General features: G+C 33.8%; 1 protein-coding gene across 1 annotated transcript in view; it reads right to left on the bottom strand.

Moving 5' to 3' along the window:
- Positions 1-22,719, bottom strand: part of LOC114942058 (uncharacterized) — a 311,191-nt gene that overhangs the window by 158,599 nt on the left and 129,873 nt on the right.

Below are 22,719 nucleotides of genomic sequence, written 5' to 3'. Positions count from 1 at the left end.
GATGGAACGCGCATCGATCGATCAATCGATCGATCGATCGAGGAGTACCACGTGCACCGCGAGTGCTAGATGGTAGTTCAAGGCACCACCCACGAAGTGGCTACTTAGCATGCACGACCAGCCAGGAGGTACGTACCTACTTATCTGACAGGGTTAACTAATACAGCTTCCACCGATCGCGCGCAGGTCTCTTGATTAGAAATACGTCGATAAATCAGAGAAAGGAGCGATGCGCGCGCCAGAGATAGCTTCATGTAGAAGGAAGACGAAGAGAGGAAAAGCAAAAAGGACGAAGATGCGGAACACAGCATTCCATGTAATTGTCCCGCTTATATGCTTACGAGGTAAACCGACCATAAACGTACGACAATGATGGTTAAGTGGTTGTTAAACTTGAGAAATTGCAAAACTTTAACGGATAAATGAAATTGATATTCGTATAAATTGAAGTTATTTAAATGAATTCGCTAATTAATTAGTCGCTAACTTTTATCAATGTTTAGAAGTAAACTTATTTTCTCTCGCTATTGGAAATTACATTTTCATAATTTCGCGTAGTTCAATATCAATAATAATTTTGTGCGCTTCCAAGTGCATTACAGCGACATGAGAGATAATTTATTATATATGAGCCTTCATTATGAAATAAACACTTAAGCGTTCCTTCAGACTATCTTACTACATGATATTTCTCCTAGCGGTCACGACAGATATATGCTGCTGGTTCTGTTATATGCACCCGCGCTTCATGCAAGCGCAGTTTCGCGCGGCTGTAACGAGATAATTAAATGAATATAATCAGCGATAAATGCGCACTGCACCTGCGAGTCGTCGTTTAATTGGACGTTACGCCTATCAAAGCATGTTGCTTCCGCTGCAACGCGGATGCTGCGCGCCGCTACGTCAAGGTTTGCGGGAAGAGAAAAAGATCTAAAAATCTCTAATCTCATCTACCATACAATTTCAAGCAAAAATTCAAATTACATTAGCAGAGTTTCCTTATCTCTGTATCGATACGAAAATCGAGACCAAACATGTTTATTAAAGGTACATCGTCATTCTACTAGTCTCTTCACTTTTACTCAAAATAAAATTATTCACAAAAGTATTGCAAAATATTGCCTACAACGAATAAGTATAATTAAAATCGATGTAAGAAAACAAAATAAAAATTCCCGAGATTCAAAAAAAACTTTTATATCAATCTTTTACAAAACAACTTTGATTCTAACTAAAAATTATTTGCATAATTGTATCGGAATGATTATATAAAAATGAAATAAAATTATCTATATATATAATTTGCATATGCGTTTTATATAATCAAAAGAATTAGATTTATTTAGCAATAACGGCAACAACGATTTCACCACGATCGTTACTGACATAGGTCATTTTCTCGCTTTTTTCCACCGTTATACTCGGTGGACGTGCGCATAATCATCCGCACAGCCTGGAAAGGCCGTCGACGAGCGAGCGAGCGTCAGCGGGCGAGATTCCGCTCGTTCTTAGAGAGGCTATAGATTACTGTTTTATGCCGCGATGAAACTATCTCTAGGCTAGGTGCGGCCTGGCACGTTCGTTCGCCTGCCTAGGCCGACGAAAAGGAAAAAGTCACCGCAAGATTTCCCTCGCGCCTCTTAGCGGAACCGTTCAGCCGCGGCGGCGAGCTACGCTCCGCAGGTTCCATTGACGGCGCGGCGCGGCGGTTTCGAGCCTTAAGGCCGTGGTTGCGTTTCTTTATCACGATGGTTTTGCCACTTCGCCGCTAGAAAGGAACGCGGCCTCGTGCACTTACTCGCGGATCATAAAACATGTTGTATCCGTACTATTCGTGCCATAGGTCTTGCCGACAATCGTGGTAGAAGATCGGAAGAGATTAGAACCCAAAGCATATGATATTTCAGATATGATAAAATCGTTCCGTGGTATACATGTGCGAAATCATTAAAGATTATGTATATCAATCATGTGACAAATATTTAATTCAGTAAGAATGTCTGATTAAAAAAATATAATTGATTGCTCACATTACGTCAAATTCAAATTTTTAGATTATAATCTCGATCAAATAAATTGGTGAATAATTGACAGTGATTAAAATATTTTATTCGCGTATTAGAGATTTATTTTATCATTTGATATTTTTGTAATAGCATCATTGATTTTATTCATATAATTTAATTTTGTACAAGTCCGTCACAGGAGATTCGATTTAACGTTTAAGATCGATTTAAGCGCATAAACTTTCATCGACAGCTCATCGTTTATTGTTAGTCATGACGAAATACCGATGCGCAATGCCATGCGTACTTCAAGTGACAGATTTATTTTACGAAAAGAAGTACATACACAATTAAACCCAATCGATCAGTAATAAATTCCTGAGCCATGGAAAAACATGTCGAGAGAACGAAACGCGTCAATCTCTCCTGCATAGCTTCGTACGACCGTGAAATAACTGCGGGAAAGATCGTATCATTCGCGATATAATAGATTTTCTCTTACATGACTCATACGCGATCATTCGCGCATTAGTTTAGCAAAGAGATATGAAAGGAATTAGAGCGATTCAACATTCCCGCGAAGCTCGCCCTTCGCTTCTCATTCGCCGCGTTCTCTCTCGCATGTTTTCGTTAATAAGGATTTTTCGAGCTGCTCGCGCGTGTCTCACGCACGCGATACGATACACCCATCCGGAGAATCCCGGCGGTTTATTAACTTCGGGCAAAAAGTCTGAAAGAAGAGCGGCGCCCACGCCGTAATTTGTACATGAAGCTGATCGTAAAGTCAAAGATTTTCGTGACTCGCGCAAAATAACCCGGTAATTTTCCGCGCGTTAACCCTCGCACGTTTACATCCTGCAATTCCGTATACGAGTCTCGCGAGTTTTGCAGCAATTTTTACACACGCGAACTTATTAATTCGTGTGCAAGTTAATTAACACGCTAACTGTCAAATTACAATCTGAGATCCTTGGATAATCTGTTGTTATAATATAAGCTTCTATTAACATTATTATTTTAAACTTATGTAATTTTTAAAAATCTTTTTTTATTGATACTAGTAGTAATTTTTTTATATGATGTATTAAAAATTTTAAAAATTGTTATGATAATACATTTTAGTATGATTGTTTTAGAAATCGCAGATCATTTTTTTACCAATTTTGAAGTCTTAAAAATGCTTGGATAATTAAGATTTATATCCATCGATTTATTTCTATCGAAACCAATTCTCAGTATTAAACGCGCTTGACGGAAAAGATCAAGTCGAGGTCTGAAATCATTGTGAAAGAAACGTATCGTAACAAATAAAAGAGCAAAGAGAGAGAAACAAGCACGTGGCGTGGGAGTTCACAGGGATGGAGCGAAGGGAATGAATGAGCACGCGTTGTGGGCGGATCTCGAGGAGATGGTGGAGGTTAAAGAGGCGGTGTTGGTAGAAGCTACCTTGATAAAACCAGAACTACGAAGGTATACCTCATTCATACTCTCCTCTTTTGCATATGCAAATTTTGTCTGTAACACATTAGTATTATTATTCTTAAAGCGACAAAATTACAATCACCGAAAAAAATATAGAATGACAAGTAATTTGATTAAATTTAGATCAACTTCATCAGAACTTCTTATCAAGAAGGCCTCGGAATATATATTTTTTTATTTTAAATATCTGTCAATTATTTTAACCTGAATTAAACTGAATAGTTAAATAGGTGTGATAATACTTTCTCTTTAATACCTCGATCTATGTGTGAGATCAGAAATTATCAGCTTCACGTATCTCTCGAAAAGTCAATCTGACGTGGTGTGAGAAATTACGGGTTACCAAACAAAATCCCGATGATCTACGAAAGCATCTTAGAATTAATAAAATTACATTCTGCATGTGTGATGATTTAGGAGATGATGGAATTGCATATTGAAACCTAATTTACATTTTCCATCGTATTAAGAGATTGAAGAGGTCTGTAATTGGTTCGCGGAGTAACATGTAATTTCTATGCGAGTTTCACCTAACGAGACCTTTCGGGCTCCGTGGATAAACACAGGGTTAAGAAACGCTCCGCGATGCAGGAAATGAAGTGCTTGGATAGATACACCTCTGATGCACCTGCGGATAATGACGTGTCGCGACAATTTTCCAGTTATTATATATCTATACTATGATGTTTCCGGCGAATTCAACGACAAAAACTAACGAGGCAGACCATAAATCATTCCGCGTCACGTCGTATCTGGCGGAATCAAATAATCAGGTTTTATTAAGTTAACCCCCTTTATAACGCGATGATGAAATAATATAGCCGTTCTATCGCGTTTTACACAATAGTTTCTTGCAACTTGGAAGCAATTTTGTATCAACAACAACTTCATGAAGCATTACGCGTAGAATCTTAGCGCGTTTCCAGTTATTTTAAATCAAGCTTTTCTAAATACATAATCTCACAATCAGAGCTCGATCCATTAATCGCTTCCCGGCTGTTTTTTCGAAAGCAGATTTACATTGACACCTATTGCGTCTGATTGCTCGTAATTAGCGACGCGTAGCCTGCGCCCACGTCAGGTCGCCGGCGTACAAGATGAACAGGACGATCCCCGTTAACGAAGGTGGTGTAAGGTCATACGCGAGCCGGCGCGTGACCCACGATACCTACGCACGTATGTGCACCCACGCGCGAATGAGATGTATACGCAACCTTCCTCACTGTGTAATCAAGGGAACGATTCACTCCGTAATTGTAATGCAAACCGTGGCTACCGGCACACGATAGCGATCCTCTTCATTAACAACGGCATTTACAAATCCGGTAGAGAAGAGAGTCGAACACCCACAGCTAAATGCCATTGTTCGCGTTAACTGAGTTTATTCGGCCCATAAAGTCGGAGTTACGAGAAAAAAAAAAAAAGAAGTAACGTGTGTTTCATTAATTAATGACTTTAAAGAAATTATTCATCAAAGCACCGGTAAAAAATTACATCTCTCGAGACACAATGCGCGATTTAATTGATTATTAATTCTCGAGGTCAATCGCCCGTTTCTGCGAAATCTATATATTTACGGCACGTATGCGCGGAATTATATCATTATGCATTAATTTTTGCCGGTTGCTTGAGATTCTATTTACGGATCATTAAGCGATCCGCGTGTCCGCGATTTTGTCCAAGAAAGGCGCGCTCGATCATTTCGCTCGCTTTATTTAGAATTACTCGGGAATGTTCACCCGGTATATGAGTAATTAAACTCATATGTGCAACTTTCATAAGGAGGAACGTTTGTAATCGTCGAACGGGATTGTACGCACACACATATACCCATTAAGGGAGTAAACTAATCACGCGATCACGCAAATCGATACTACGTATGCGTGACACTGACCTTGTGAGCCAAGGAACGATAACGAGCGCGGCCGTCATTTATAATCGGCGACGGCCGATTATATGAATGCCGCAAGTTCCAAGTGAGGTCGAGTGAAAGCTTTGACCTGGCCTTTAATGCGCGTCTTGAATTGTGTCGAAAAGGTTGACGACGGAATCGATCGGAGCGTTCGAGCCGCGCGTTTTGCATAGAATAAAAGAACGGGTTTGGCGAATCGATCGAGAACTCGTCTTCGTCTTCGCATTCCGCGCGCGCGTTGATTTAATTCCCAACTTGGTGCACGCGTTAAAATGGCTTTATTGCTAGTACTCCGAATAATTTATCGTCATTGTCCTCGTCGGGCTACGACCGTAATGTGTGCAATAATGATTTTCAAAGGGGAACCGAGAGAAAGGGGAGACATTACGTCGCGCCGTTATTGTGTAGTAATGGCGATTTACGAGCGACTGCCATGGCGTCAAAAGGAGTGTATTCTTGTTAATAGTGAATAGGACAACTCGGCCGACAATACGCGGATAAAGCGCGCTTAAGCGACAATGCGCATCATCATTGGACGGGGCGACCCGTGACATTAATTATATATAGACAATTTAGAAAATTTACGGTACCGTCGACACGCTGATGCAGGAAATGTTTTCAGGGAGCAAAACTATCGTTCGAATTTACGCTGCTTAAAGGGAATGTGCATCGCTGTCAAAAACGTCATTAATTAATTGTTCGAAAATTATTGTTTATATATATATATCCGCCGTTCTAATTAAATTCTATATATAGTAACATTCGTGTAAAAAATTTGCATTGTTTACAAAATAATTGCAGGAACAATTGAAAGAACACAAAATCATCATGCATTTACCCAGTATTTTTTCCCAGCGCATTGATTATACCGCAGAAAGCCGACTCAGTTCGTCGCGTCATTATTCAATACCACATTCATGATGCAACGCACGCGTCTGCACCGGACGCACCAAGACACTCGAGCATTGATGCACAAGCAACAGAGGCACACACAGGCGAAAGTACTCCAATAAAGCACGCCGAAAATTTAGCGAAAAGCAACGCGATAACGTCTGTGATAATGACCACGTGTTTCGCGCTTTTCCGTCTCTCTCTTCCCTCGTATTATTTTTCCGGGCCGACGACTCTCGATCCGTCGCGAGAGCCTCGCACTCAAGTCGGTTACGAAGTAGAGTCGGAGCACTAGGTACGCTTGGTAGGGGCTTGCACGGGATCTCGAGAGAAACTGGAAGGGGGATAAGGTCGAAGGTCAGGGCTATGCCGTATGACCCGTGACCTCTGACCCTCTCGACCCGGCTGATCCGCTCTCACCCCTCTGCCTCTTCTACGTTCTCCCTCTACTACCACACAAGCCACTTCCTTCTCTCTTCGTATTCACATAGACCTATGTTTCTCTCTCTTTCCCTATCCCTCTTTCTCTCTTTCGCCTTCTTTTTCCTCTCTCAAATGTCAGCCAGCGGCAGCCGCACAATGCGAGTTATACACGCGTGTGCAGGGCATATGTAGAAGACGCGTAAAAATTGTAGAGAAAGAATATATATATATATACATATATACATATCTTAAATTTCTTTCTTTGCTGTGCGTATAACATTATGATTTTCTCAGTTATTTTTTAGCCGCGTTCAATCATGAGAGTAGACTGGATAGTTTTATCATTTTATGCAAATAAATGTATTATTATTCTTATACTCTGTACTCACAATCAGTTTTAACGAATAAATAAATACGTTCTCACAAGATGATTATGTAACAACCTCAACTTTTGGAGAAACGGCGAAATGTTTAGTATCGATGGCAAAAAATTGTTGAAAAATCCTTTACTTTTATTCTCTTTGTACGTAGTAAAAATAAATTAATTTATTCACATATTTTTCAATATCTTTGTGATGCGTGCGCGCGCGCGTTGTAATTCAGATTTAACATATTCTAATAGTGGATACAAAAGAAAATTACTAATATACGTTTATTTATTTCTTCAAGCACGTTAAATATTGTGTCAAAATAACGGATGACCAAACGTATAATTTTATCTATATAAATAATGCCAAAAAATATTTCAATTCAAAATGTTTGATAAATTTTTCCAACTTGCTACTTATAAATTCTATATAGCTACATAATTTCTGACGAGAGTAACACCCGAGAGCAATCTTTGTGAAAATGCGATCTTCGCGTCTGTTTCGCTAAAGCGGTGTTTTTACCAAGATAATTGCACTTGCTTACTCGAGCATCCAAGTGCGTGAAAGTGAGCCGCTTAATACGAATGTGTGTGGGAAGACCTCCGCTTGAAACCTCTGAACTATGACCCTCCCGCATCGAAACCATCAGCAGTAGCGGGGCCGCGACCGGCTCGCGCAGGCTGAAAAATTTCATGCTACGCGCGTGAATGTGGCCAATTACAATCGAAGTGCCCATTATCTCATCAAGGCTGTTTCGGCTTCGTCGGCGTGCGATGTGCGCGCCGTTACAAGCGTTAAGATTGATTCATTATGCTCTCCGTTCCGGCCTGCTACGCGGAGAAAGATACACTCGTTAAGACACTTCTTGGGCGCGCTGCTTTTCCCGTCTCGGCCGTTCGCGACGGAATGCGGCGTCGATCGTAATTAGGATGCGCTGCCGCTTAGGCTTAGGGGAAGTTGTGACGCCCGCATGAACAGAAAAAAAGGAAATGAGAAATGGAAAATTGAGCGTACACATTGCTGAATTAACTCGGAATTAACTCGGCGCGGGAGCGATACGTTAGCGCACGTTAGCATTTTTCTAATGGCCTGAAATAATTAATAAAAAAGTCGAATCACTCGCCTTGGCCGTTGACCCCACGACCCCGCATCCGAAGCAATAGCCGCGAGCCGACCGGCTACTTTGATCGGAAGGAAACTTTCGCGCTTTACGTGCGTAATTGTAGCCAATTACTATGGAAACTGCCCATTACATCATCGTGATTTTTCTCGATTGCCTTTTAGCCGCGTTCAATCGCGAGAGTGGGCTGGACATTTTTATGCAAGTATAAATGTGTATTATTCCCTTCATGTTCTGCGTTCAGTTTTAACGAACAAATAAATATTTTGTATATAAACATAATTCTCCATTCACACAATCACTGTTCTGTGCAAATACAAATTCCATAAAATAATTTAAAATTTCGAGAAACTCTTTTGTTTTAAACATTCCATACCAAAAAGTTTACTAGCGAATATATAAATTACGAGAAATATAACAGTTTCTTCTAGCTACATAAAATTGTATGCACGTCTTGCATAAGTAAACATCGTAATAATAATAATAATAATAATATAATAATGCAAACATTATATACGAAAATACGAATGTTTTTGCAATACTTGAAGTTTCTCTTCTTTGATTTTTTCCATTAGAACTAAGTATTTTGTTTAATAATTTATTTGAAATTTTCTATATGAAATCTTCATCAGCTATTATAAACTATCTATTCTAAATAGCCAAGAGATATTTCTGAGTGTCTTTTCTTTCTGTTTTTATTATTGTTTTAAGTCTCTTTAATAGTGTCTCCTTGTTGGTGATGTTCTTGTCTATCGCCTTCTACGCAAGGAATAAGCAATCGGTTTTTCGTCAGAAACAATGACTTTTCCTGTAGACTTAATTAACTTTTGTGAAGTGACAGAAGTTAATGTTGGAATACGTTCTTGTGTTTAGCAATCTTGTCTTAAAAATCGTCTCCACAATTCTTCTATTTCCGGCGCGACGTTTGCCCATGCTGTACAGAGTATAACAATACACCAATTTATATAATTTTCTGTCTTGAAATTAGTTTTAAAATAAAAATTGTTCTTCTGTACACATTCCAATAACCATTTATGACATATTTGGTCCATTTTCTTCAAAATATCTGAACAGAATTGTTCCCAAAACAAGTTTATCGGAAAGAATACTACTTCGAAACCATCATCGTGAGTAATTTTTTCCGAAAATATGCGTCGTGTGCTATCGTCAACTAGTAAAAGCACTTTGCCAGCTATATTCTTCTCCTTCTTATGTATCGTCACAGTTGGCTTAAATATATTATTGTACCATATATTATGGCAACAAAATGCGAAACTGTTCGATTTTTTCTCCAGATTTTCTGCTGAGACATTTTCTTGTAGTTTATGAGCGACGAGCAATCTGTTCTCGTAAGATTCTAATACACTTTGATTCTCATTTTCATTAATTTCATGTTCGTCGAACTGATAAGGAGCTAGTTTCTTACTATTAGTAATATTTGTGCAAAATATAAAAGTTAAAATCTTCTTTTTCAAATCGTCAATATGTTGCACTGAGATTTTGTCTTCGGCTGCGTGTGCTAGCAAGGTGTCAACAAAAATACTACATACAAAGTCTGCTTGGATCATAATATAAATGTTATCTTTACTAATATTTTCCTGCTCTAATCGCTGTCTGAATTTTTGAACAAATTGTTCAGCATTAGACTGATCGGCCTCATCATCTCTTTGAAAAGAATTTTGCAAAATTTTCCTTACTTTTGTACCTAGGTAGTTCAATTCCGTGACGTTTTTAAATATCCACAGAAACGTACTCATGTCTGACGGTTCACCAACATCTTTTGCGATGTCACCTGCTGCCTTACGAAGTTGCTTCCCGTCAATTGTGTTTCCTGATGCTTCTTGCTCTTGATACCATTTATACAATTTTTCGTCCAAGATTGAACAGACTTTGGAGACTTTACTTTAATGTCGTAACGTTTTTTAAAATTTGCATAAAACTTGTAATTGGTTGGTAATTTCCCAACTCTTCTTGCAATGTTATATGCTTCTTGATTAAGCTTTCTGCATTGCTGGTAGTCAATTACATTTCCCGGTACATTCTCTTTGCACCATTCGTGTAATTGTTTGTCCAATTCATTAAATTTTGTTTTAAATATTCCATACTTTCTTTTCATGCTCATTCCTTTATTCACTGATTCGTGTATTTTATCACGTTGGTTCACTATATACTTTACAGAGTTGCAATATATATTTAAACAAGTGGCAATGTTTTTCACTGAAATGCCACGATCAAATTTCTCCAAAATTTAAAGTTTCTCTTCCATTGTGAGATGTTTTTTAGAAGCCTTATTGTTAGTTACGCGCTTGGTTGACATGATAAGTTTATATATAATATTACATTTACACGAAACTATTTTACTGTTTACTGACTTCAGAGAAATCCCGTGAAACTCCTTTTATTATACGATATGCGATTTTGAAACACTGAAATTATATTCGCAAAAATTACGACTAAGTTGCTTTTCAGAAGAACGTTCCGAACGAACGGAAATAGAAACACTGGTTCAAAGTCATACGTCGACTTACAGAAATATATTTCGCTTCTCCGATGTTTGTTTTCATACAGTGACATTTATTAAGACATTATTGTCCATTATTTACAATAACATGATATATACAATGACATTTAAAGTTATCGAAATCCGCACACACACAAGCTAAATAAATTTTTATTAACATAAAAATTGGAGTTAGTTAAATAGAGTAATTATTATTATGCAGAATAATAAAACTTTATTGATTGTTATGAAATTTAAATTTAAGAACGTAGATATTTGAGAATTGCCAGACAGAATTTAAAAAAAGTAAAATTCTTCTCTCGACCGTACTGGCAAATATTATTTATTCAATCACATCGGCAAGGATAGACTGCCTACAGATAAAAAAACTGAAGTAAATTACAAAATTAATTGTAAGGTTTGCAACGTGTAATACATCGGACAAACAGAGACATCTTTGTACACGTGTAAAGAAACATTTTAGCAACATCAAAATGCATTTGAGTAATTTATCAGTTATCAGCAAACTAAAATTGAATTCGATCACGATTTTGTCTGGACTTAGTCTGTTATTTTGCATAGTAAAAAGCACGTAAGAAAAAGAAAAATTGCTGAAATGTTTTTTATTAAAAGAAATAATAACGCTATTAATTTACAAAAGGATACCAACGATCTAAGTAATATCTACGACAAAATAATAAAATCGTTTAGTCTCCAATAACTCGTCTAAGAGTCTTGACGTGTTGTCAAACCGACACTATGTTCGTTCTTGACATTTTAAAATTATAATTTTATTTTTAATTTTACAAGTATGTTTCGCTTCTTTTTCTTTTTATCATTTTGTAATATTGTTAGTAAAGTAATTTTTTTTTTTATTGTATTAATCTCTGTCTATATGTATATCTAAATCACTTGATAAAGACTCAAAAAAAGGTCGAAACGTTGTGATTGAATAAATAATATTTGCCAGTACGGTCGAGAGAATATTTTTACCTTTGATATAAATTTAATTCCAAATAAAATTTTTTAATGTTTACATGAATCTAATTCTATTCCTTTTGTTATAGTTACATTAAAATTAATCCAACTTTGTTTACAAAGGGGCGCAGAAACAAACGTGGAAATATAGCGTATTTCACGTCAATAAAAATTGCACCAATCATTAATATTACAGTGAAACAAAAAAATTCTTGACTATAGTTAGTCGTACACATATAAATACTTAAATGTACCTAAATAAGTATTATTATGATACAAACAGAAAGTTTGCAAATTAATGCAGGCTCTGATCACAAATTAATATCGCAGTCTGATTAAATGATTTACCCAAGACGCAGAATAAATATATCAATATGTAAAATTTTTAAGCGGTATAGTACGAAAAACATTCATAATAATAACAAAATAATCGCTTTTCTATTATTTTACTGTCTTTTAGCAGCATCCATTTACGATGTTAACCTTTTAATTTGATTAGAAAAAAATAATATAAATAAACCTAATCAACGTTAAATAAACGGCTTTAAAAATTAATGCATTTACCTAACATATGTATACGTCTGCAGATTATTTTATTTAACATCTATCGCCAAAAGCTGAAAATCGCTAACCCGCGTATAAAGATCGCGAGATCTTCCGGATTATGGAGAAAACATCTCACTCTAAAATCATATCTTCTACGAGCGGATAAATGAACGTAAACTCCTCCCTTCAATTAGCTAGCTCTTCAAAAAAATTTGAGAAAATATTTCCTTCAGGAAAATAACAAACAAAACAACCGCAGAAACGAGTGCAAAAGTGAATTAACGAAAGAAGTTAAAAGAGAAGATATACATAGCGAGTTAATGTCGATCGATATTGCCTTAGATGTCAAACCGAAAAATCTAGATGAGAACATTGATAGATGCCGCTTTCCCAATACTTCACGGCCACGTATACGGCCTTGTAAAATGAATTAATGTATCACAATAGATTTATTCAGAAAATTTTTAAACGGTTGATAATATACTTTATCAATATAAGAGATGATTAAAAAGAGGATAAAGAAACAGGTACAGATACTAATAAAGAAATATAAAGTTTCAATTTTTAGGTCTGCTATGTTTCATGATATCAATATTATGAAAACTAATAGGATATAATTATATAATAAATGTATTTACTTATTATTATACTTTTCTACGAACATCAGCTAAAATTTTTATAGCTTGCTCGAATATATTTTAATAACAATAAATACATTATTCGTTATGTATTTTAATTCTAAATCAAAAGTTATGTATTATTTATAAAGTAAATATATACATTATTATTTTTACTTAAACATTTTTAAAAAACTGTCGAATTCAATAATAGATTAATAAAGTAAAATAATGTCAAATGAAATTAGTATACTTAAATTAATTAGCAATTAGATCTACTGGCAATTAAAAAACGAGTACTACTGAACTGATATATTTATATATACATGTACACCTACAGATACACATAATAGAAGAAAATATAGTGATAGAAATTCACTTTAAATATATACACACAATGATATCTGTCAAAGAACACATATCTAATATAGAATAAAAAAATTGTAAGCACCTCGAATTTTTTTGCATGCCATCCTCTGAAGTTTGATATCATCAGTTGTACCTCCGAGCAAAGAATTTAAATTTCTTCAAATATAATTTTTAAACATTCCAGAAATTTTGAAACTCCTAGGTACTGCAATCCTCATTACGTATAATTATAATAACAAACATAATTCTCAATTCACACAATCACTGTTCTGTGCAAATACAGACTCGATAAAATGATTTAAAAGTTTTGAGAACATTTTTGTTTTAAACATTCCATACCAAAAAACTTACTAGCGAATATATAAATTACGAGAAATATCAGTTTCTTCTAGCTACATAAAATTGTATGCACGTCTTGCATAAGTAAACATCGTAATAATAATAACAATAATAATAATAATGCGAACAGTATATACAAAAATACGAATGTTTTTGCAATACTTGAAGTTCCTCTTCTTTGATTTTTTCCATTAGAACTAAGTATTTTGTTTAATAATTTATTTGAAATTTTCTATATGAAATCTTCATCAGCTTTTATAAACTATCTATTCTAAATTGCCAAGAAATATTTCTGAGTGTCTTTTCTTTCTGTTTTTATTATTGTTTTTAGTCTATTTAATAGTTTCTCCTTGTTGATGATGTTCTTGTCTATCGTCTTCTGCGCAAGGAATAAGCAATCGGTTTTTCGTCAGGAACGATGACTTTTCCTGTAGACTTAATTAACTTTTGTGAAGTGACAGAAGTTAATGTTGGAATACGTTCTTGTGTTTAGCAATCTTGTTTTAAAAATCGTCTCCACAATTCTTCTATTTCCGGCGCGACGTTTGCCCATGCTGTACAGAGTATACCAATACACCAATTTATATAATTTTCTGTCTTGAAATTAGTTTTAGAAATAAATTTTTTCTTCTGTACACATTCCAATAAGCATTCATGACATATTTGGTCCATTTTCTTCATAATATCTGAGCAGAATTGTTCCCAAAACAAGTTTATCGGAAAGAATACTACTTCGAAACCATCATCGTGAGTAATTTTTTCTGAGAATAAACGCCGTGTGCAATCGTCAACAAGTAAAAGCACTTTTCCAGCTATATTCTTCTCCTTCTTATATAGCGTCACATCTAGCTTAAATATACCATTGTACCATATATTATCCCAACAAAATGCGAAACTCTTCGATTTTTTCTCCAAATTTTCTGCTGAGACATTTTCTTGTAGTTTATGAGCGACGAGCAATCTGTTCTCGTAAGATTCTAATACACTTTGATTCTCATATTCATTAATTTCATGTTCGTCAGACGGATAAGGAGCTAGTTTCTTACTATTAGTAATATTTGTGCAAAATATAAAAGTTAAAATCTTCTTTTTCAAATCGTCAATATTTTGCATTGGGATTTTGTCTTCGGCTGCGTGTGCTAGCAAGGTGTCAACAAAAGTACTACATACAAAGTCTGCTTGGATCATAATATAAATGTTATCTTTACTAATATTTTCCTGCTCTAATCGCTGTCTGAATTTTTGAACAAATTGTTCAGCATTAGACTGATCGGCCTCATCATCTCCTTGAAAAGAATTTTGCAAAATTTTCTTACTTTTGTACCTAGGTAGTTCAATTCCGTGACGTTTTTTAAAGGTACACAGAAACGTACTCATGTCTGACGGTTCACCAACATCTTTTACGATGTCACTTGCTGCCTTACGAAGTTGCTTCCAGTCAATTGTGTTTCCTGATGCTTTCCGCTCTTGATACCATTCATACAATTTTTTGTCCAAAGCAGAATTTTTAAACTCTACTTTAATGTCGTAACGTTTTTTAAACTTATGCATGAAATTGTTAAAATTGTTTGGTGATTTCCCAACCTTTTCTGCAATGTTAAGTGCTTCCTGAGTAAGCTGTCTGTATTGCTGGTAGTCAATTACATTTCCCGGTACGTTCTCTTTACACCATTCATGTAATTGTTTGTCTAATTCATAATATTTAGAATTTTGAGATATTACACACTTTCTTTTTATGCTCATTCCTTGATTCACTGATTCGCGTATTATATCTTTTTGGTTCACTATATTATATACAGCAGAAAGATGTAGATTAAAACAAGTGGCGATGTTTTTCATTGAAATGCCACGATCAAATTTATCAAAAATTTGAAGTTTCTCTTCTATTGTGACACGTTTCCCAGAAGCTTTATTGTTAATTACGCGCTTGGTTGACATGATAAATTTATATATAAAATTACTTTTACACAAAACTGTTTTACTGTTTACTGACTTTAGGGAAATCCCGTGAAACTTTTTCTATTATACGATATGCGATTTTGAAACACTGAAATTATATTCGCAAAAATTACGACTAAGTTGCTTTTCAGAAGAACGTTCCGAACGAACGGAAATAGAAACACTGGTTCAAAGTCATACGTCGACTTACAGAAATATACTTCGCATCCCCGACGTTTGTTTTCATACAGTGATATCTACTAAGACATTATTGTCCAATATTTACAATAACATGATATATACAATGACAAATAAAGTTATCGAAATCCGCACACACACAAGCTAAATAAATTTTTATTAACATAAAAATTGGAGTTAGTTAAATAGAGTAATTATTATTATGCAGAATAATAAAACTTTATTGATTGTTATGAAATTTAAATTTAAGAACGTAGATATTTGAGAATCGCCAGACAGAATTTAAAAAAAGTAAAATTCTTCTCTCGACCGTACTGGCAAATATTATTTATTCAATCACATCGGCAAGGATAGACTGCCTACAGATAAAAAAACTGAAGTAAATTACAAAATTAATTGTAAGAATTGCAACGTGTAATACATCGGACAAACAGAGACATCTTTGTACACGTGTAAAGAAACATTTTAGCAACATCAAAATGCATTTGAGTAATTTATCAGTTATCAGCAAACTAAAATTGAATCACGATTCTGACTGGACTTAGTCTGTTATTTTGCATAGTAAAAAGCACGTAAGAAAAAGAAAAATTGCTGAAATGTTTTTTATTAAAAGAAATAATAACGCTATTAATTTACAAAAGGATACCAACGATCTAAGTAATATCTACGACAAAATAATAAAGATCGTTTAGTCTCCAATAACTCGTCTAAGAGTCTTGACGTGTTGTCAAACCGACACTATGTTCGTTCTTGACATTTTAAAATTATAATTTTATTTTTAATTTTACAAGTATGTTTCGCTTCTTTTTCTTTTTATCATTTTGTAATATTGTTAATGAAGTAATTTTTTGTTTTATTGTATTAATCTCTGTCTATATGTATATCTAAATCACTTGATAAAGACTCAAAAAAAGGTCGAAACGTTGTGATTGAATAAATAATATTTGCCAGTACGGTCGAGAGAAGATTTTTACCTTTAATATAAAATTAATTCCAAATAAAATATTTTAATGTTTACATGAATCTAATTCTATTCCTTTTGTTATGGTTACATTAAAATTAATCCAACTTTGTTTACAAAGGGGCGCAGAAACAAACGTGGAAATATAGCGTATTTCACGTCAATAAAAATTGCACCAACCATTAATATTACAGTGAAACAAAAAAATTCTTTACTATAGTTAGTCGTACACATATAAATACTTACATGTACCTAGATAAATATTATTATGATACAAACAAAAATGTGCAAATTAATGCAGACTCTGATCACAAATTAATATCGTAGTCTGATTGAATGATTTACCCAAGACGCAGAATAAATATATCAATATGTAAAATTTTTAAGCGGTATAGTACGAAAAACATTCATAATAATAACAAAATAATCGCTTTTCTATTATTTTGCTGTTTTTTAGCAGCATCCATTTACGATGTTAATCTTTTAATTTAATTACAAAAAATATATATATAAATAAACCTAATCGACGTTGAAAAAGCGGCTTAAAAAATTAATGCATTTACCTAACATATGTATACGTCTGCAGATTTCTTTATTTAACACCTATCGCCAAAAACTGAGAACCGCTAACTCGCGTAGAAAGATCGCGAGATCTTCCGGTTTATGGAGGAAACATTTCACTCTAAAATCATATCATCTACAAGCGGATAAATGAACGTAAACTCCTCCCTTCAATTAGCTAGCTTTTTAAAACAATTTGAGAAAATATTTTCTTCAGGAGAATAACAAACAAAATAACCGCAGAAACAAGTAAAAAGTGGATTAACGAGACAAGTTAAAAGAGAAGATATTCATAGCGAGATAATGTTGATTGATATTGCCTGAAATGTCAAGCCGCAAAATCTATATAAGAACACTGATAGATGTTGCTTTGTCAATACTTCACGGCCACGTAGACGGCCTTGTAAAATGTATTAATGTATCACAATCGATTTATTTAGAAAACCTTTAAACGGTTGATAACATACTTCATCAATATAAAAGATGATTAAAAAGAGGATGAAGAAACAGGTACAGATACTAATAAAAAAATATAAAGTTTCAATTTTTAGGTCTGCTATGTTTCATGATATCAATATTATAAAAACTAATAGGATATAATTATATAATAAATGTATTTACTTATTATTATACTTTTCTACGAACATCAGCTAAAATTTTTATAGCTTGCTCGAATAAATTTTAATAACAATAAATACATTATTTGTTATGTATTTTAATTCTAAATCAAAAGTTATGTATTATTTATAAAGTAAATATATACATTATTATTTTTACTTCAACATTTTTAAAAAACTGTCGAATTCCATAATAGATTAATAAAGTAAAATAATGTCAAATGAAATTAGTATACTTAAATTAATCAGCAATTAGATCTACTGGCAATTAAAAAACGAGTACTACTGAACTAATATATTTATATATACATGTACACTTACGGATACACATAATAGAAGAAAATATAGTAATAGGAATTCACTTTAAATATATACACACAATGATATCTGTCAAAGAACATATATCTAATATAGAATAAAAAAAGAAGTAAGCACCTCGAATTTTTTTGCATGCCATCCTCTGAAGTTTGATATCATCAGTTGTATCTCCGAGCAGAGAATTTAAATTTCTTCAAATATAATTTTTAAGCATTCCAGAAATTTTGAAACTCCTAGGTACTGCAATCCTCATTACGTATAATTATAATAACAAACATAATTCTCAATTCACACAATCACTGTTCTGTGCAAATATAGACTCGATAAAATGATTTAAAAGTTTTGAGAACATTTTTGTTTTAAACATTCCATATTAAAAAACTTACTAGCGAATATATAAATTACGAGAAATATCAGTTTCTTCTAGCTACATAAAATTGTATGCACGTCTTGCATAAGTAAACATCGTAATAATAATAATAATAATAATAATAATGCAAACATTATATACGAAAGTACGAATGTTTTTGCAATACTTGAAGTTCCTCTTCTTTGATTTTTTCCATTAGAACTAAGTATTTTGTTTAATAATTTATTTGATGTTTTCTATATGAAATCTTCATCAGCTTTTATAAACTATCTATTCTAAATTGCCAAGAGATATTTCTTCCCTTTCTGTTTTTATTATTGTTTTTAGTTTCTTTAATAGTCTCTCCTTGTTGGTGATGTTCTTGTCTATCGCCTTCTGCGCAAGGAATAAGCAATCGGTTTTTCGTCAGGAACGATGACTTTTCCTGTAGACTTAATTAACTTTTGTGAAGTGACAGAAGTTAATGTTGGAACACGTTCTTGTGTTTAGCAATCTTGTCTTAAAAATCGTCTCCACAATTCTTCTATTTCCGGCGCAACGTTTGCCCATGCTTTACAGAGTATAACAGTACACCAATCTATATAATTTTCTGTATTGAAATTAGTTTTAAAAAAAAATTTTTTCTTCTGTACACATTCCAATAAGCATTCATGACATATTTGGTCCATTTTCTTCATAATATCTGAGCAGAATTGTTTCCAAAACAAGTTTATCGGAAAGAATACTACTTCGAAACCATCATCGTGAGTAATTTTTTCCGAGAATAGGCGTCGTGTGCAATCGTCAACAAGTAAAAGCACTTTGCCAGCTATATTCTTCTCCTTCTTATATAGCGTCACATCTGGCTTAAATATACCATTGTACCATATATTATCCCAACAAAATGCGAAACTCTTCGATTTTTTCTCCAGATTTACTGCTGAGACATTTTCTTGTAGTTTATGAGCGACGAGCAATCTGTTCTCGTAAGATTCTAATACACTTTGATTCTCATATTCATTAATTTCATGTTCGTCAGACGGATAAGGAGCTAGTTTCTTACTATTAGTAATATTTGTGCAAAATATAAAAGTTAAAATCTTCTTTTTCAAATCGTCAATATTTTGCATTGGGATTTTGTCTTCGGCTGCGTGTGCTGGCAAGGTGTCAACAAAAGTACTACATACAAAGTCTGCTTGGATCATAATATAAATGTTATCTTTACTAATATTTTCCTGCTCTAATCGCTGTCTGAATTTTTGAACAAATTGTTCAGCATTAGACTGATCGGCCTCATCATCTCTTTGAAAAGAATCTTGCAAAATTTTCCTACTTTTGTACCTAGGTAGTACAATTCCGTGACGTTTTTTAAATCTTTGCAGAAAATCACTCATATTTGACGGTTTACCAACATCTTTTGCGATGTTACATGCTGCCTTACGAAGTTGCTTCCAGTCAATTGTGTTTCCTAATGCTTCTTGCTGTTGATACCATTCATACAATTGTTCGTCCAAGATTGGAACAGAATCTGGAGAATCTGCACACTTTATTTTAATGTCGTAACGTTTTTTAAATTTTTGCAAGAAACAATTTATTTCTTTTGGTGATTCCTTAATCCTTTTTGCGATTTTATATGCTTCCCGAGTAAGCTTTCTGCTTTGCTGGTAGTCAATTACATTTCCCGGTACGTTCTCTTTATACCATTTATGTAATTGTTTGTCCAATTCATAATATTTAATATTTTTTTTAGATATTACATATTTTCTTTTCACGCTCAATCCTTTATTCACTGATTCGCGTATTTTATCACTTTTCTTCACTATGTAATATACAGCAGCGAGAGTTATATTAAAACAAGTGGCAATGTTTTTCACTGAAATGCCACGATCAAATTTCTTCAAAATTTGTAGTTTCTCTTCCATTGTGATTTTCTTATGAGCCTTATTTTTAGTTACGCGCTCAGTTGACATGATGAGTTTATATATAAAATTACTTTTACACAAAACTGTTTTACTGTTTACTGACTTTAGGGAAATTCCTTGAAACTTTTTTTACTATACGATATGCGATTTTGAAACACTGAAATTATATTCGCAAAAATTACGATTAAGTTGGTTTTTCAGAAGAACGTTCCGAACGAACGGAAATGGAAACACTGGTTCAAAGTCATACGTCGACTTACAGAAATATATTTCGCGTTCCCAACAATATTGTTTACAAACAGTGACATCTACTAAGACATTATTGTTTATTATTTACAATAACATGATATATAAAATGACAAATAAAGTTATCGAACCCCACACACACACCAGCTAAATGAATTTTAATTAACATAAAAATTGAAGTTAATTTAATAAAATAATTTCTATTATGCAAAAAAAAAGAAATTTACTGATTGCTAAAAGATATAAATTTAATACCAAATAAAATTTTTTAATGTTTACATGAATCTAATTTTATTCGATTGAATTACTACTATTTACTAATTCTATTCCTTTTGTTATAGTTACATTAAAATTAATCCAACTTTGTTTACAAAGGGGCGCAGAAACAAACGTGGAAATATAGTGTATTTCACGTCAATAAAAATTCCACCAATCATTAATGTTGCAGTAAAACAAAAAAATTCTTCACTATAGTTAGTCGTTTACATATAAATACCTACATGTACCTAGATAAGTATTATTATGATACAAACAGAAAGTTTGCAAATTAATGCAGGCTTTGATCACAAATTAATATCGTAGTCTGATTGAATGATTTACCCAAGACGCAGAATAAATATATTAATATGTAAAATTTTTAAGTGGTATAGTACAAAAAACATTCATAATAATAACAAAATAATCGCTTTTCTATAATTTTACTGCCTTTTAGTAGCATCCATTTACGATGTGAACCTTTTAATTTGATTAGAAAAAAAAAGAAAAATATAAGTAAACCTAATCGATGTTGACAAAGCGGCTTAAAAAATTAATGATTTATCTAACATATGTATACGTCTGCAGATTTATGTACCTAACACCTATCGCCAAAAGCTGAGAACCGCTGACTCACGTAGAAAGATCGCGAGATCTTCCGGTTTAGGAAGGAGACCTCTCACTCTAAAATTATATCTTCTACGAGCGGATAAATGAACGTAACTTCTCTCTTTAATTAGTTAGCTCTTTAAAAAAATTTGAAAAAATATTTCCTTTAGGAGGATAACAAACAAAATAACCGCAGAAACGAGTGAAAAGTAGATTAACGAGAGAAGTTAAAAAAGAAGATATATGTAGCGAGATAATGTCGATCGATGTTGCCTCAGATGTCAAGCCGAAAAATCTATATAAGAACACTGATAGATGCCGCTTTGTCAATACTTCACGGTCACGTAGACGGCCTTGTAAAATGTATTAATGTATCATAATAGCTTTATTTGGGAAACCTTTAACCGGTTGGTAATATACTTCACCAATAAAAATGATTAGAACGAGAAATTTCTACATATTTTATATATACATTTATATGTATAATGTTTGTTGCAAATATTAAACAAGAAACACTTGCTACATTTTCATAAGATAAGCAATTTTTTATTTTTTTATTGTTGAAAAAGAAAGAAAAACTAGAAAAAACCAAACTAATTATAAGTTCTTAAATAAAACATAAAATGAGAAAGTAGAGCGAGTCAGTATATAGCCAGACGCATATTATAGAAAAATATATTTCTTATCTTCCCTCCTCCATGAAACTTTGTTCTTAGCGTCTTCAGTTTCCCCTGCAAACTACGCTTGAAATGTACTATTTATTAATATTATTATACCGTTTCCAATATCCGCACGGTGCATTGCGTCGTGTGTGCCGACGGTGTTAATTTCGAGAACGAAATGAATCGAGCTCGCGAGTGAATATGCCGTAACTTTATTAAACAGGCAATAGCGATTAATACGTCCCTATAAATACTCCCCGTTAATATAAATCGTAAAGAACAGGAAAAAGCGCAGACATGCCGAGAGAGGGATATATTCTCGAGAAATCACACGCACGGACTCACGCGGCGAGCACTGACCGTACACGCGTGTGCTCGACAATCTTGCTGATTCTCGAGTCACGAAAGCCAGAAGATGTAAATCCGCCAGGGATGAAAAGAAACAGCCTTCGAGAGTTGCAACCATTTAATATATTACTATCATAACGCAAAATTTCTTTCTCTCTCCTTTTCCCATGTGTGAAATTAATTA

This window comes from Nylanderia fulva, unplaced genomic scaffold, assembly GCF_048542155.1.
Source record: "Nylanderia fulva isolate GAGA-0341 unplaced genomic scaffold, ASM4854215v1 Scaffold5, whole genome shotgun sequence".
Lineage (NCBI taxonomy): Eukaryota > Metazoa > Arthropoda > Insecta > Hymenoptera > Formicidae > Nylanderia > Nylanderia fulva.
The sequence above is the reverse complement of the archived record's forward strand: the minus strand, read 5'-3'. Positions and strand labels throughout refer to the sequence as shown.